Genomic DNA, 15,353 nt, shown 5'->3' on the forward strand with positions numbered 1-15,353 from the left:
GAAAATTTCCAATAAACCAAATGGAGAGGTGTTTGAGTGTTTTCTTTTCTTTGTTTCTTTTTCTTTCTTTTTTTTTTTTGCTGTTTATTATGAAGGATTTTGTAGGGTTGTAAACTTCCTCTCACCAGCAGGTGTTCATTATATCACAGCCTGTGTCAGCAGATTTTCACCCAAAATTAGAAGAAAGCTTCTACAGTACAACAAAAGCAATTAACATGCTCTTGGAGGCTCATGTCTTTTAATATGCAAAGAATATGAAAATTACAAAAAAAATCTGAAGTGATCCTTTTTTTTTTTATTCTATTAAAATTATAGTTTAATTAACAGTATCTATTTTGTAGAAGTATCTGCACCAGGCTGATGTTATAGCATAGTCTGCTCAAAGCTGTGATGAACTGAAGGTGGGGGAGAAAAAGCCACCATGTTGCAGCAGTGCCTTGTTCAGCAGAAGTGAGAAGAAGAACAGATCCCTTCAGTATCAATCTTAGGACCTGTTAATACTAATTGAGAAGCGAATTAAAAAGTATTAAATATTTGCAAAAATTATTATTATTATTATTATTTTTACCAAACCTACTTACACTGAGTCCACACATCATTCTTCAAAAGTTTGGGGTCAGTCATTTTTTTTTTAAGAAATTAATGAATTTATTGATTAATTCTTTTTATTATAAATGCCTTCTAAATTAATGCTGTTCATTTGACGTTCTATTAATCATGAAAAAACGTAACATGGTTTCCACAAAAAATATTAAGCATCACAGCTGTTTTCAACAGCTGTTTTCATAATAATAAGAAATGTTTCTTGAGCACAAAATCAGCATATTGGAATGATTTCTGAAGGATCATGTGATCTAGTTTCATGTTGTTGTGCACCATAAAAGCCACACTGTTTTAGTATGAAAGCTTCTGCTAAGTACATAAATGGAACATAATGCAATATTCAATAATAAAAAAACATAAACAAAATAAATAAAAAAAATAATATATATATATATATATTTTTTTTTACTTTCATCATTATGGAAAAAATCTGTTTCTTTGGGAACAGAAGGAAAAACGTTTTCCTTAAGGGGTATACAACCTACTGGTGACGACTATCCTCCATCTATGACATCTGTCTTTTTCTGCTATTCAGTTTCATTTCGTGATCCTCCAAAACTTGACCCATCACCCTGTCTGTCAAATACACACAGCTCCGTTCTGATCTCATGAGAGACCATTCACATTCAGGCTGAGGAGTCCTCGCCCTTATCAGGACACAAAGCTACTTTGTCTTTCAACCTTTGAAAATGTCAAGAGAACCTATAAGGGAGAGAAAGATGGAAGAAACGCAAGAAGGAGAGAGGGAAAGGGTGCTCAGACTGGTAGGACATTTGAAAAGATTGATATCATGTACAGTTGTGCTTCTGTTTGGCGATGTTAGGGAAAGTTTGACTGAGTTTGTGAGCAGTGAGTGTGTTTTAGTCACAGATGTACGTTCACAGAACGTTGCTCCAGAATCACAGTGTCATCTTATGAACCTAAAGTACTGAACTCACAGTAGCTCGTTTCACTTCAACTCAAAGCATCACATGCTCATCTCTATGAGTGACAGATTTATGTGTCGCCGGGCCGCCAAACTGCAAAAGCACTGAGACAGAACGAGAGTTTGGTACATCTAGACGTGTCTGCTGACACATGCCTATAGAAATGCACACAAATATGAATACACTTCCAAGCACAAACATTTGCCATTTTATTTTGTATGGAGGTAAAAGTGTTGCAAAAAAAAGCTTGGAGCTTTGAATCTGAGCACATCTACAATAAATATTGATCTTAAATAAACATCTTAAAGGCACACTATGTAGAAATTGTGTTTTTGTTAAACAGCGACCCCTAGAGTCGCTGTGGAATACTTGCACTGTCGTAAATACCCACCCCCACCCTGTACACCGGTACCTGTTCAGTAGGATAGAAGCGTCGGGCATGGAACAGGCACAGATAGAACAGGCGAAGATATTGACCAGGTAATGTTTCACGATTTCATACAAATATTAGGCTACTGCATATTCTACTGAACTACTGATGATGGTAATAGGATAATAATAAGTTTGTGTCAAGTGTTAGACTACTTTATAATAATAAAGTAGCCTACCGCGTTTGCTGGCTTATAACGTTTTTACATGATTGCAGCTAAATCACAAGTAAAAAAGTCTAGGCCTACTGTATAATTTCATTTGTGTTTTTTGATTGTAATGTAAACATTACAAAATGCCAAATGACATCAATAAAGTTAAATGTATGTTGCATTATTTGATTCTCTCTTCCTTTTCCTACACTCTTCCGACTGCGCTTTTTTTCCCAAGAATCAAGTCTGAAATGCGCACAAGTGTCTTCGTGCTTCATGTTGTTGTTGATGTATGTGACGTCTTTGCCGTAAAGCAAGTCGTGATTCTCGCGAGATTTGTCGGGGGCTCTCCTCTCAAACTTGCATTGCTGGTTTTTCTAGTGGCGTCCCCCCCAAGCTTTACTACCAGGATGATTCGCCCTACTATGACTTTGTTTACCACCGAAATGACTTTGAAGATGTTATATTAAGGTACAATTCTTGCATAGTGTGCCTTTAAATCTGGTACAGCAGATTTCAATATTTCTAATTCAAAGCAACTTTTGTAATAATATAAATAATATAGAATGCATAGACAATTAGAAAAGTTTTTGGGGAAGACCTGACCTGTTGAAAAGAGATGGTATTCATCCCTCCTGGGATGGTGCTGCTCTTCTCTCTAGTAATATGGCACATAGTCTTAGAGCTCAAACTTGAACTGGGGCTCAGGTCAGGAAGCATACAGACTGACTAAACCGACCTTCTGCTAGCTGTCTCACGTCACCAAGGTCAGATAAATCCCATCACATAGAGCCTCTTTCACCTAGCTATCATCATATAGAGACTGTGTCTGTTCCCTGAATTAGGAAATACAAAAAACTTCCAAACCCATCTAAGGGTAAAAATTTTATTGATGTTCAACAAATAAAAAACAGATATAATACAAATGAGCAAATGATAAAGCTTGGGTTGCTGAATATTTGATCCCTTACTTCAAAAGCACTTATTGTTAATGACATGATTACAAACTGTGTGTGATGTGCTGTGTTTGACAGAAACCTGGCTAAAACCAAATGATTACATGACTTTAAATGAGTCCACCCCACAAGATTACAGTTATAAACATGAACCTCATCTGAAAGGCAAAGGGGGAGGTGTTGCTGTAAAAAAAATGTTCCACTCTGGAGCAATAAAGGTGCACAGTAGGGTGCATCAAGCCGACTGAGCCAGGCCTCTCAGTGCTTCTACCCGTTTAGTGTGAGAACACGAGAGGCGACCGGCTCTACACGTAGGCTATAATATCTAGGAAACATGTTAGGTGTCGCCCAGCCCGCAGCTCTACAGATATCTGTTAGCGAGGAGCCACGTGCCAATGCCCAGGAGGATGCAACGCCTCTCGTGGAGTGTGCATGCAACCTGAGCGGGCAGGGCACGCATTGTGCTTGGTAAGCCAAGGCGATGGCATCCACTATCCAGTGGGCCATCCTCTGCTTGGAGACAGAAGGTCCTTCCTCAGAGGAATGGGCCAGGGAGGGACTGTCACGAGGAGCATGAGTTATGGGAACCAAGTCCGGGTGGGCCAATAGGGAGCCACCAGAAGGACCTGCTCTTCGTCCTCCATGACTTTGCACAGGGTCTGTGCAAGTAGGCTCACAGGGGGAAACGCATATTTGCGGAGGCCCCGGGGTCAGCTGTGTGCCAGTGCATCCGTGCCAAGTGTTCCCTCGGTCAGGGAGTAAAACAGCTGGCAATGGGAGGTCTCTGAGGAGGCAAACAGGTCTACCTGAGCCTCTCTGAACTCTCTCCAGATCAGCTGAACCGCCTGGGGGTAGAGTCGCCATTCTTCCGGGAGCACAGCTCGTGACAGCTCGTCAGCCACACGGTTGAGCACCTCGGGGACATATGTGGCTCGAAGTGACCTCAGATGCTTCTGACTCCAGAGGAGGAAATGGCGGGCGAGTTGCGACATGCAACGGGAGCATAGACCACCTTGTCGGTTGATGTACGCAACGGTCGCAGTGTTGTCCGTACGGACCAGCACGTCCCTGCCCTGAAGCGGCCTTTTCAAGCGGGACTCAGAGCGAGACATACTGCTAGCAACTCGAGGCAGTTGATGTGCCAATGCAATTGGGGGCCCGTCCACACCCCTGACACTGCATGCCTGTTCTCTCATGGGAACAAGGGCCCCCTCCGTGACTTTCGTGAAGACAAGGGTAGACAGGGACAGCCCGAAGGGCAGGACATTGTACTGATATGCTCAACCCTCGAACGCAAAGCACAGAAACGGCCTGTGTCAAGGGAGAATCGAGACATGAAAGTATGCGTCCTTCAGGTCGATCGCTGCAAACCAATCTTGGGGACGGATGCATTCGAAAATGCATTTCTGCTTGTGGAGGCTCCGAATCAAAACTCGCAGGTCCAAGATCGGTCGTAACCCACCACCTTTCTTGGGTACAATGAAGTAGGGACTGTAGTGCCCTGACCTCATATCGGCTGGAGGGACCGGCTCTATCGCGTCATTCGCCAGTAAGACTGCGATCTCCGCCTGCAAGACATGGGCATCGGCTGCTCTCACTGTAGTGGAGTGGATGGCCCGAAACTTGGGGGGACGCCAGGCGAACTGAATCGCATAGCCGAGCCTGATGGTCCGATTGAGCCAGCGAGACGGACTGGGGAGCGCTAACCAGGCTCGCAGAGACTGTACAAGCGGGACCAAAGGGAGTGTAGGCGTACCCGAAGTGGGGCAGCGAGGTGGAACAGCCTTTGAGCGCTCAAACCAACGCACCTACCAGCTGTGAAAACAGCTTTTGTTTGCTCTTAGACAAAACGGAAAACAGAAAACAAAGAGAGAGAAAAAAGACTGCTCGCGCTGCTGTGCTGTAACGCCAGTACCAAAGTGGAGATGTCCTGAAGAGGCTTGAAGTTTCACAAAGCTGATTTGTTAGGTTTGAAGAGAGCATCGAAGTGCTTGGCTACAAAGCAAAAAGCTGAAGTGCAATCGCACTTTCTGCTCATTATATACCCCCGCTGCGAGGCTGAACAGCTGATGCAAATGATTGCACGGCAATCTGTATTGGCTTGTTTTAGTTTCACTCGAAGTAGATTGGCCTCTCTAGCGAGATTCCTAGTCGTCGGTCTCGACGTGGCGTCGACTGACTGACTGAAGAGGAACAGTAATGTGGCCTCTCTAAATGACCTCTAAGTCACTTCACATTTGACCTCTGACATCATGTAAAAAACATTCAGTAGTGCATTCCACTGTGTGTGTATGAGAGTTTTCCAGCACATAATATTGTCCCTTATGTAGCAAAAGCACAATAACGTTCTGTGTGCAAACAGCTTGCGCATTGGCGGTGCGCCGGTGATGTCAGACAATGTTTTTAATTAGAGTGTGAGAAAGTGTGTACATGCAGCAGATGTACAAGCGAGCCTTTCTGTGTTCTTGAGGAAGGGTATCGCAACCTTAGGGAAATCTGATCCAGCCACACACATTTTCTAACAGCCAGTGTGCAACTAATGCTCTTTCTGCCTTTTAATCTTTAATGGTGTGTTGTAAAAGCCGAGATCAAATTAAGCCTTTAGAACCAGGCCATTTAGAGCTGGTAATGATATCAGTAACTAAATCATCTCCAGTGGTAATAAAGTATGCCATTTGATTAAGCTCTATATTAATGCCAACAATGCACTAATGCTTACTATGTGGTAAGTAAACCGGCAATGTTACTGTAGAGCAGAAGTCAGCAACCTTTTTGATATGAAGTGCCATTTTTAATCTATAATAGTAATCACATTGTCATATCACCTTCCCCATGTAATATAATACAATATACTATTTATAAGTACCTACTGTATATTTAAGTAATATCTAAACATGCCCATTTATTACTATATTATGATGATCTTGAAGACTGCACTTAAAGGGTCATGAAACTATAAACCACATTTTCTGAGATTTTAAAAGTGGTATGTGTGTTGAACACCATTGAAGACAATGTTAGCATCTGTTAGATTTAATAGTAGGGGGAAAATGGTTCAATTTTATTTTTTTCCCGCTATTTTCGTCTTCCGGGTTTAAAATTTTCATTGTGTTCACGACACAGGCTGTGAGGTGGCAGAGCACTGTAGTACTTTGATGACTCATCAGTGTCTCATAATGAGACTGAGTTTTCTCATCCAATGAGAAGGACTTTTCTATCCCTTCAGAGGTGTGTGTGTGTGTGTGTCTAAAATGTAACCCTGACCATTTTACTTGCCTTTTGTTAAATAAGCACTCGTTATTAAAATTTTGATACTTCGATAATACCTCAATTGTACGGAATGTATGCTTAATTTGTGCAAATTTCTATGTAACTGTCCATCTTTATTATGGGGGTTCAGGGGGCGCGTAGATCTAGGCTATGTACGGAACTTGTTTTTTTTTTTTGAAAATTAATTATTTTCAAATATATGCACTTAAAGTGTGTATATAAACAAATATATGTTTTATACTGACATTATAATTATACATGTACATTAATATCTTTTAAATACAATTACGATTACTGCAGGCTAATATATGTAGCAGGGCATTCAGTTACTTTTGAAAGGACAAAAATAAGGTGTCAGTGTATTTCATTAGACTTTAACTTTGCCAGCTATAAAAAATCTAGCATTTCCTCACGTTTTACCACTGATTTTTAGTGACAGTCGATATGCATGGGCCACTGGCCAATGACAGTTATCCCGCCCTCCCGTCCCCAGCCATGCCATACCACACCCACTCCCCTCCCTTCTTCTCACAGCCATCCACGCCCAATTAAGTTGCATTTTTCATAAAGATTGTGAGCTAGACTTGAGCTGAAAGAGGGGGGTTTCATGACCCTTTAAGACCGGAGAGTCATCTTGTGTATGATGTTGCGAGTGATAGATAGATAGATAGATAGATAGACAGATTTAATAGACAGTCGGCTTTGATTTATCAAATGTGGAATATTTAGTTTTTAGTGTTCCATAATCTTTATAGCTGACTGTCCTCAAAGTCAGACATGTACAAGCAACAGCAAAGCACCATGGGAGAAATGCTCCACTGGGTTATATCAAGCCATCCAGCAATTCACACATTAAACTCTGGATATTTACACAGGGGAATGATTTCATAAGAGTGCCATAAGAGATCCTCTTATAAAATAGAAGAAAGAGGGAAAAAGACGGTTTTCAGCCTTTTTTGTCACTGCCAGATCTTAAAGATAAACAGAGAAATCCACCCACTCATGCCAAGATGGGAGGGGTCCTCCTCCACCACCTCCTCCTCCTCCTCAGCGTCTCTGCACCAGACGCCTGCTCTCTCTCAGGTCAGCCTTACATTCTTCATTTCCCCCACCCTCTGTGTCTATCAGTGGCAAGATATGTTTTCAGTTGAATGCTGGGAGATTGAGTTTGAGGCTGTTGTTTAAACACACAGAACACAAAATGTGTGCAAGACTGTGATTGGCTGGGTGTATAATGAAAAAAAGGACACATTTGAAATACCTACATGCATATGGTAACAAGGAATCTGAGTAGGCCTACTGTGGTTTTACAATAATAGAATCACTTTATCTTGATATCTTTATCACTATTATTTCTCTTTCATTCTCATTAATATTTTCTTAAAGTACACTTTCTCTCAGATCTGTCTCATAAAATTCATTAAAAAAATGTAAAAAGAGACACAAATAAGACAGTTGATAACAAGCAGTAAGTCTATGGCACTGTACATTTAAATAGCATACTTGAATTGAATGAGAAACGTTAGAGGTCTATTCTCAATAATGGAGAAAAATCTGAGAAGCAAGAGACTTTCATCAAGCAAAAATCTCAATTTAATATCACTGCAATGTAGGAGAAACAATTGAGACAAGGGATTTCAAGTGATTTGTAAGTGCACACATTCATTGTAATCAGAGTATTGCTAGAGAATCAATACTGCTTACAGTAATATGAGGCTAAGCATATAGTAAGTGATCATATTTCATACTACAAATAATTTTGATACAATACTACAATTTCTAATTTAATATCTCTAAAGCACTCACACATGGCATCTGCTTAATAAAACAGCCATTTAAAGGGATAGTTCACAAAAATGAAATCTCTGTTTTCATTTATTCACCCTCATGATGTTCTAACCCTTTGACTTTATTCTATGGAACATAAAAGAAGATATTTTGAAGAATGTTGGTAACCAAACAGTTTTTTTTTTAACTTAACTGTCAGAAGAAAGAAAGTCATACAGGTTTGGACTGACATCATGGTGAATAAAAGGTTTTTTTTTTTTTTTTGTACATCTACATGTACATCTTGTACACAACAACATCTATAAGCTCAAAAGTAAAAACTGACCTGGCTGTGTCACTGTCCATGAATGTGGGCCGCAGAGGTCAGTGGATGAACCCCAGAACAGTGACAGATGAGTAGAAGCAACAGACAAGGCCACACTGACCTCCAAAGCTGTTGACATGGAAATAGTCTCACTCTCCTCACAGATACAACAGGAGGTTACAGGAATAGACAGCGCTGGGACTGTACAGGTGTCTCTTACAAACTTATTCTGGCTCACAGAGATCCTGGAAGTCAGCTGATCCTGTTATCAGCTGGAAATATGGCCAACATCAACAGCTGCTCTAAGAAACCTTTGCCTCGGAAACAAAAATTATTGTATTCTAGCAACCCATTTGCTCAAATCTTTGAGGTTTCATTATTGCAGTTTTAAAAGTGTCATCTTATTTTGACACTATTGCAGTGTTATCACCAATTTGAACTGGAATCTGTGTATGTCTTTTGTCCCTGACCTTTATCTCTATGGAAATAAAAACATTTCTCAAAGCTCTCTGCATTACAGCAAATATGTGCCATTAAAAGGGAAGCAAGATCAATGTCAGTGAAGAGAAGGTGAAAAATGGCACCAGTCATTAGCTGCGTTTCCATTGTCAGACCAAAAGCGGGCATGCAAGTGCCTGCCAGGGCCAGTCGTGTTTCCACTGTCACTTCCGGGACTTGATTGGGCCTCATCGGGTCTTCCACGGGTTCAACAGGCAAGGCCAGCTCGGGCTTGAGGATTGGTTACAAACAAATGCAGAGTTTATCTAAGTCTAGAGAGGGCAGCGGCGAAAAATTAAATTCACCCAAAAATTAAAATCATCCCATGATTTACTCACCCTCAAGCCATCCTAGCTGTATATGACTATCTTCTTTCAGACTAACACAATCGGAGATATATTTAAAAATATCCTGGCTCTTCCAAGCTTTATAATGGGAATGAATGGGAGGTGAGATTTTGAAGCCCAAAAAAATGCACCCATCCATCATAAAAGAAATCATAAATCCATACGGCTCCAGGGGGTTAATAAAGGCCTTCTGAAGCGAAGCGATGGGTTTGTGTAAGAAAAAAATCCATATTTAAGACTTTTATTAGCTATAATAACTATAGCTTCCGGCAGTCCTACAGTGTCCTACCTGCCTGTCAACGTATGTATTTCTATACCTCCGTGCACCCTGCTTGCGCAGACATCACATCATCAAAGCGTTTCACGCTATGAAGAGTTACACAGACGTCAGTCACAGAGCACCGCAAAGCAGCCACCTTTTACAATTCCTCCTGAACCAAAACAACAAGCTTATGCTGCGTTCACGCCATAACTAATGTAATACGTTAGACATGGAGCAGTTCATGACTCGAATTTATGTGTTTCAATGGCAACACTATAATTGGCGAAATGAATCTGCAGCAGTCAGGTGGTACAGGTCAGTGCTTTTTAAGTTGTTTATTTTCATTATTATTGTAATGTTATGTGCTTTGAGACACTAGGTAGTTTAACGTCATCTCTCGTGACTCTTTAGTTTGCTCCCTGCTGCACGCGTTCATGTGTTTTGAAGGAGGCGTGGCTTTCGAGAGCGCTATGAAGGGAGGGTGTTGTGCTTTCAAAGCTACCTCGCTATTGCTAACCTCGCCGAAAATTGCCTTTCCTACTTTTAACATGTCCAAGCTCATCTTTACATGCTCTTTCAATAAAATCAGATACTGATTGATACACTTTTTTTCACACACACTCTTTTTCACTTCATTTCACTTTTTTTTTTCAGCGTTTTGATTCCAAGATGAGATTATTTCAGTTAGCTGCCACATACAGCCATCCCGACTGCAAAAAGATTGTAAAAAAAGATCTTGAGTAGAGAGGGGGTGGAGAAAAACAAAAGGTGTGAGACAATATGTATGCAAATGATCCCGGGTAGAAGTTCCCACAGGGAACGTGGATATATATCAGTTATGATTTATGGAAATTCATCAGGGAGTTATATACTTTAATTGAGGAAACCTATAGAAAAATTACAGGTCCTTTTCAAATAAGGATTTACATTTGTTTGCGTAAAATCTGCCTCTCCAATAAACACAGAGTATTTCGGCATAAATTAGAGACACTAAAGAAAAAACACATATCTAAAGCCAGAATTATGAAGTATAATTCTTCATAATAAATCATTCCACTGGCAGACACATTTATGAATCAAAATATACTCTACACAGAGAAAACACATAAGTTACTGTATGGTTTACCTGTTGATTGTATAATATTACTATTTTAACAATCATTTTGGAGTAAATTTGCCCCGTTCTATGCACATTTACACATGGGTCACCATGCAATACAACCATGCAATATTGTCCCTTCATGGTATCTGTGTTCTCTCTTGGTACCCATTGGCAAGCTCCATCATTAATCAATACACTCCGTCTGTAACACTATATTCCTCCAGAACCAAAGTAACCCTTATTGTGTTTTCCAATTTTAATAAACTGCAATTTTAATGGGATTATCTGTGGCGGATTGCCGCACCAGAGCAGATGTCCAGTGCATGTCATTCCCATGGCACCGACTGAATAAATCTGGACTGCCATTTCTCAGAATCCTTGGAGAGAATCGGATTTTCAGGCACACTGTTTACTCTCATCTCTGATAACTGTGCCTTTTCGTGCATGCAACTGCAATGCAATTTACAATATATGAATGCGACCTGAAACACAAAAGGGCCCTAAACAGCTGAGCAACTTTATTCTTATTCGCTAACCACACATAATTCAGTTTAACCCGCTGCTAAAAGCTTTAAAATAGTGCTGCGTTGTATTTAAATTAATTGTACCACAAACACTTGTTATAGATTGTGCCTTATTACTATATGATTAGCAAAATTTCTATAGATAATTGGTCACTAATACAGCATAGACAACATGTTCATTCTCAATAAATTTGAATAAAAAAAGTGTGCATTGACAGCTGTCATAACTGATGATTATTAAAGATTATATGCAGAGAAAATGCCTCATATTACCCCATTTTTAAGCAATAAAATCCACAATAATCAGAAACAATAAGCTAAAATGTGCATAGAGTACAACAAGGAACTGGATTTACCTTGTGGGTGTGCATTAGTGAAAGAACGCAGCACAGAGGGATATGCTATACAATAGAGACCGGACAGTAATATTATTTGGACAGAGTCAGCACTGAACATGTAACAAGGGGAAACAGACAGGGGAAATGTTAGGGCTTATCTTTCTCTGATGAAATTCAATAACAGCCTTCAAAGAGGGTTATTTTTTCCGTTTCCAATTTGAACACGACGCTGAGTGTTATTTAATTCTCCTCATTTCACTGCACAGGTAATGTCCACTAATCCAACGGTACACAGATCAGTGAGAGACAGAGAGAGAGAGAGAGAGAGAGAGAGAGTTTCACTTAAGAGCTGTGATAAATTAATGATCAAGCCGTAACAGCATTAGACAATAAACAAATCAAATTACTTTGTCAAGAAAACTACCGGGCTGGTTCCTGACTGTACCAAGTCACTATAATACTGAGGTAGCTTTGACCTCTCTCATCTCTGTAACCTAGTTCCCTTTCAAGGGAACTCGTGTTGCGTTGAGATTGACGCTATGGGGAACACTTTGCGTGATGATGTCTTGAAGCACATGTAAAATCAGTCCAATGGTGTGGCGGAACGTCCACATCTGACGTCACAAACCAGGAAGCTATAAAGCCTGCTCAAAAACAGAGAGCGTCAGCTTCTGTGTCTTCAGTAGCACTCTCTGTGAAATTGTCCCATTATTTGGTGTTGTTTGTCTTTATATCATATTATCTATATATATAAAGCACTATGGCGAGCAAGCAGCAGTTTAGATTGTGTGTGCACCCCTGCCTGCGTTATTTAACGGGTGGGGACACTCACGTTCTCTGTGTTGCTTGTTTGGGTGAGGAGCATGCCCAGTCAGCACTCGAGGGTGCTGGCTGTCAGCAGTGCGACGCGCTTCCACTGCATACGCTCCGATCCCGCCTGGCGTTCTTCCGTGAGGGCGCTCAGGCTCGCGTTCCCCAGGGCTCTGGTCCCGCTGCTGCCGAGGCACAGCGTCGACTGCAGACCTGGGGTTCACAAATGGATCTAACAGAGGGGTTTGAGACGGACCCTGCCCTGCCCTCAGCCTTCACCTGATAGATCCAGTGCCTCTACTCAGGGTTTGGAAGCACGCGCTGCGGTTCCTTCCGCCCCGATGGCGAAACCAACATTGCAATTATCCAGTTCTGAGGAGCTGGATGTTGTCAGTGTTGATGCTGATTCTGAGGATTCGCCACCTCAGTCTCATGCTTTTGAAGAACTAATTGAGGTAGTGACCAGAGCAGTCGAAAGACTTAGTATTGAGTGGCCAGCTGATAAGCAGGACGTTCGTTCGAAAAGTACGCTCGATGAACGTTTCCTGCCCACGAGATCACAACCTCAACGCCGGACCCTTCCGTTTTTCCCCGATCTCCACACTGAGGTGTCGAGATCATGGGAGAAACCGGTTTCATATAGAGTGTTTAATTCACAAACATCAAATTATTCATCTATATCAAACTATAGAAAGCATGGTTATGGGGAGATGCCGAAGGTGGAGGAGATGCTTGCGAGCTATCTCTCTCCAGCGACGGCATCTTCCCTAAAGGTTCCGATATTGCCCACCAAGCCAGTCAGAACAACATCTTCGCTGGTGGGCAAAGCTTATTCTGCCGCTGGTCAAGCTGCGGCTTGTCTCCACACTATGTCGCTTTTACAAGCATATCAGGCAGAATCATTGGGAGATTTAGATGAGAATGGGGGTATTGGTCCTGAGATTGTGTGTGAACTACATCGAGACACAGATCTTTCTCTCAGGGCCACCAAGGAGACGGCAAAATCTATCGGCCGTTCTATGGCAGCCCTGGTGGCCACTGAGAGGCATTTGTGGCTCAACCTCAGCAATATAAAGGAGAAAGAGAAAAAATTTCTGATGGATGCTCTTCTTTCCACTTCTGGTCTCTTCGGCGATGCTGTTAATTCCGCCGTTGAAAAGTTTCAAGAGTCATCTAAACAGGCAGCCGCCTTTCAGAAGCTCCTCCCCCGTCGTTCTCATCATGAGGCTGCTGAGCGGGAGCAGCCTCAATCTTCCAAGTCTAGTTCTTCACATCGTGCCACTCAAAAGCAGAGCGTTGCCTCCCGTGCTCCCCCACAGGGACACGGAGGGCGCTCTCAACCCCAGCCTTCGAGGGGTAAAACGGATCTGCGGACCGTTATTATTTCCAAGAAGGCTGTGGGAAAAAGGTCCTGACGCCCGAGGGCTCAGGCCAGTGAGGGCAGTCCCCCCCGAAGCAGAGCGGTCAACACCTCTTTTTACGGTGCCCGTCTCCCTTCGGTGCCCTACCGGTCCACCGTTACAGGGCGACGGACCGACTACTCAACAACAACAAAAACCAGTCTCAAGAGACTAGTGTTAAATTAACACTGAGAGTGTGGATTATATAAACTCTGAGCAGAGTGTTATAAGTAACACTCAATCAGTGTTAAAGTTAATGAGATAATTAAGTGATTAATTGAGTGATGATTGAGAATTATTGAAGACACCTGATGTTAACAAGCAGAATCACTGAAGGAGAAAATCACAAATTGTAAGCCAACGTTATGGCGATCAGTCTTTGCTTTAGTTGGACTCTTGACCCTTATACATTCACTTTAAATTTTGTTTGTCTGCTGTTATTGATTTATAACAGTCAAATGAACAAAGAAAAGTGTGATCTGATAGTGTTGGTTATGTTTTGACATAATCATGCTGTGATCTGAAAAATGAAACTTATTGAGATAGTTGGGTATAACTTGTTAGCAGCAACTCTGTGATTCTACAGCATATGATTATCAGTATTTTTCTTATAATTCAAAATATTTAATAAATATTGTTCTGATCAAAACACTTTCAAATTAATTTATTTAGAAACTCAGACATCAATAATCAGCCTGTGAATCTCAACAATGGTGAAAATAATAAAGCATGTTGCAGTGGCTGCCACCAATCACAACTCATTAATGGCTCCCATCATGCTTTGCGGTATGAATCAATTATGATCTGAATTGTCTATGTAATTTACTTTTCCTATTGAATATTCTGCTCGTCACCATTGTTGAGATGCATAGACTGAATCTTGATGTCTGTGTGTGCCTGAAAGAAAGATTTTTTTTTTTTTAAAACTACTTTTAAGAAATAATTTATATTATATCTAAAATTCTGGCTATTTATGCAGAATCACAGTTATGCTGTAACCAACAACATAAATCTAAGTCAGAAATAAGGATCTTAATGAGTTCAGTGATCAAGTTCAAATGATGATTGTCATAATATAACCAACACCATCAGATCACTTTTTTTCTTTGTTCATCTGGCAGTTATAACTCAGATACAACAGCCAAACAAAATCTAAAGTTAATAATATAAGGGTCAAGAGTCCAACTAAAGCAAACAATGATCACCATAACGTTGGCTTACAATTTGAGATTTTCCCCTTCAGTGATTCTGCTTGTTAACATCAGGTGTCTTCAATAATGCTCAATCATCACTCAATTATTCACTCAATTATCTCCTTAACTTTAACACTGCTTCAGTGTTACTTATGACACTCTGCTCAGAGTTTATATAATCCACACTCTCAGTGTTAATTTAACTCTGGGGATTTTGCTGTGTGCCAAATGTTTCTTGTTGGGTCCTGCAGACCGTAGAAAAAGGGCATCAAATACAGTTTGGGTCTCGCCCACCTCCGTTTATGGGGGTCCTACCCACAGTGGTGGACCCCGAGCAGGTTCTGGTTATGGAACAAGAAGTGAACACTCTGTTAGAGAAAAGGGCCATAGAATATGTACCTCCCTCCAACAGGGAAACTGGGTTTTACAGTCGGTACTTCATAGTTCCAAA

General features: G+C 41.1%; 1 protein-coding gene across 4 annotated transcripts in view; it reads right to left on the minus strand.

The window, feature by feature from the left end:
* LOC307170931 (A disintegrin and metalloproteinase with thrombospondin motifs 2) overlaps positions 1-15,353 on the minus strand; it is a 187,224-nt gene that overhangs the window by 45,205 nt on the left and 126,666 nt on the right. The window lies entirely within an intron of this gene.

The sequence above is a fragment of the Squalius cephalus genome (assembly GCF_949319135.1).
Source record: "Squalius cephalus genome assembly, chromosome: 14".
NCBI lineage: Eukaryota > Metazoa > Chordata > Actinopteri > Cypriniformes > Leuciscidae > Squalius > Squalius cephalus.